Source organism: Saccopteryx bilineata, chromosome 3, assembly GCF_036850765.1.
Source record: "Saccopteryx bilineata isolate mSacBil1 chromosome 3, mSacBil1_pri_phased_curated, whole genome shotgun sequence".
NCBI lineage: Eukaryota > Metazoa > Chordata > Mammalia > Chiroptera > Emballonuridae > Saccopteryx > Saccopteryx bilineata.
The window spans coordinates 285,581,584-285,584,536 of NC_089492.1; positions in this window are offsets into that span (position 1 = coordinate 285,581,584).

A 2,953-nucleotide genomic window follows, 5' to 3' on the forward strand; every position below is an offset into this window, starting at 1 on the left:
ATTGGAGGCTTGAATATCCCCTGGAATTGGAGGCCTAGGCATATCTGATTCACGTGGGCAGGGCGCACTGGGCCTGCCGTCCTCACCACAGCAGACCACAGCTTCTGATCACCATGCTTGACTTCTGTTCTGTCTCTGTGCTGCTTGATCTTGCACTTCTCAGGTGACAGAATGAAGATACCGAGCTACCTATCACCCACAGACACTACCTGGGAGGAGAGCTGAGCAGAGACACCCACAAGATTTGGAAAAGCCCCAGATCCAGTCACCCTGTTACAAGGACGAGGCACACGAGGTGGGGGAGTGAGGCTCTTGTGTGTTCATTTCTTTATTCAACAAACAGACAGACCACCTGACAATGTCCCTGTCATTGCAGGTGCTCGTTGCTCCGGAGTAGGAGGATGGCCACGAAAGAGGGAACCACATAAAATGATGTCAGCCAGGCTGAGTGCTACGTGGTGATAAGCTGAAGAGAGATGGGGGAGGTGGGGACAACTAGAGATCAGGGGCCTCTGTCCGCCCTGTTCAGTGGTGACTTGGAGGGAGGGGAAGGTCTACCTCCCCAACCAGCTGGGGCCTCACAGCTCTCTACAGTGGGGTGGATAAGAACGTGCCCCCTGCCCCCAGCTCCAAGGAGGCAGTAGACATGCCCCAAGCAGGCATGGTGATGACCAGGCAGGTGTCTGGGTTCAAGAGACACTGGGCCACCGGTGGGGAGAATGCAAGAACTTGGGTGGGCACCTGTGGGGGGAGGGGAGAGGGAGTTGACTGTGGGGCTGAGCTCTGACAACAGAATGATAGCACATTACTCTTTCTAAGTAAATTAAACCCATTAATCATTGTAATTAGCACAACTGCTCGGCAGGCCTTCGGCTGGACTATGAATACATTGGCAGAGGCTCCCACCACGGACTGGGTAACCTCCCCACAGCTGACCGGTGCAGGAAACCTTGGGGGCTGGTTGCCAGGCTTGGCAGGAGAAGGGTGAAGAATGGGGCCCTGGGTACTCTGAGCAGCAGAGAGGCCATTGTTCCTGCCAGATGTCTCTTTCTGGCCCTAAGATTTGTTTGAATTACCTGAATGGCATGGAAGTGCCGTCGACAGGGACACTGCTGGTTCACTGCTGTAGCCAACCTCAGCACCTAGAACAGTGCCTGACACACAGTAGGTGCTGGGAAAGTATTTGTTGAATGAATGGATGAGTGAACAACTGAGTGAATGAATGAATGCTCTTTTGCTTCTGGGCATTTGTACAAACAGATCGCTCTGCTTGGACATGCTTTTTGTTTTGCCTCGCTATTTCCTCAGATCTTTCAGGTCTCAGCTTAGGTGTCACCACTCCCCAGAGAAGACTTCCTGTCCTGCAGGTAAAGGTTATGTACATCCTTTTTGCACCTAGAGTCTCGTATGCTCACACCTGTGGTAGCACTCGCCACACAACATTATAATTGCTTGTGTATGCATCTCTCTGTCCGTCACAAGACTAAATGATCAGTGACAGCAGGGGCTGTCTGGGTCACCATGGTATTTCGAAAGTTTAGTCCAATGCTTGGTACATAGTAGATGCTCAATAAATATTTGTCGAATGAATGAGTTCGTGAATCAATGAATAAAAATGGAAACCAGCTGCTGATTCTGACATGCTCCTCTCCGACTCTGAGTAGGACTGAGCGGCCAGTGTGCACATGGGAGGGAAGGCGGAGCCTGAGCCCACACCCTTGATGCTGGGCTCCTCTTTCAGCAGTTTGCATCCCCCAGGATCTGTGCTTTGGTAACAAAGGTGCCAATCACACAGACCAGGGCCTCCGGTCTCCAGGTAGGGTCAGCCTGTGAGGACATCCCTCCAGAAGACTTTTGCAAAGCATCCCCAGGGCTGGTCCCTCTACCTGAGCCCCACCCAGAAAGGTGCAAGGCCACGCTGGGAGCTCCCTCTAGTGGCAGACATGCCCTGAGGGTTAGCTAGGCAGTCAGGTGTCCCAGGGACACCTGGGTGGCTTCAGAGACCAGGTGATGTTCATTCACCCTTTGATGGTGAGAACCCGTGAACATGCTTGAGAAACTGGACAATGCTACCCAGCTGTAAGTGGGAGCAGGGGAAATGGTATAAAGAGACGCTGCAGGAGACTTTGCTGGGGGGCTGGTATAGGGGGGCTGGTGCGGGGGGGGGGATCCAGGAATCAGCAGATGACATCAGGTTCACGTGAAGTCCCGCACCTAGAGTGTGAGAGGTGGTTTGGGGCTGGCCCTTTGCTCGGGGCATGTCTCTGTGGCCTCGGGGCTCTGTGAGCTCAGCCAGGCCTTTGGAGTCAGCACACCTGAGTGAGCGTACTTCTACTACTTACCCTCTCTGAGCCTCGGTTTCTTCACCAACCACATGGGATAATAACACCTACTTGGCAGGTGAAGCTGCTGGCCATATAGCACATGCTCGATGTTTATCTTACTCAACAAGCCCCCACCCATCAGCCAGCCATGGGTGCTCAGGGCCAATGCTGCCGCATTACCAGGGCACAGGGCTTGGCAAGCAGACCGTGGGGTGTATTTCAGCTCCCACACAGCCCCTTAGCTGGGGCCTTTAAGCAGTGCTTGAACTGCTGATATATGTAGCCCCCGACCTCCCTATCGCAAGGACAGAGAGTACTGCTGGTGAATGAGGCCAGGAGAAAGACAGAGCCCTAGTGACTTCTTTTGACTCCTCAATCCTCCCCTGGACTCCCCTGTCATGGGAGCCAATCAAGCCTTTTTTTTTTTTTTTTTTTTTTGCTTAAGCTATTTAAGTTAGGTTTCCATAGCTTGCTCTCTGCTTTGTTGAGAACCTCCAAGCCTGAAGGCTGCACACCTGGTTGTACTTGGGCAATCTCGTTAGCCACAGAGGGCTTGGGAAAACGGCTTTCTGGAAGGTGTTTCTGCAAAGAAACAGAAGCAGCAGCATCAGTAGCAGACAGAGGAGCTT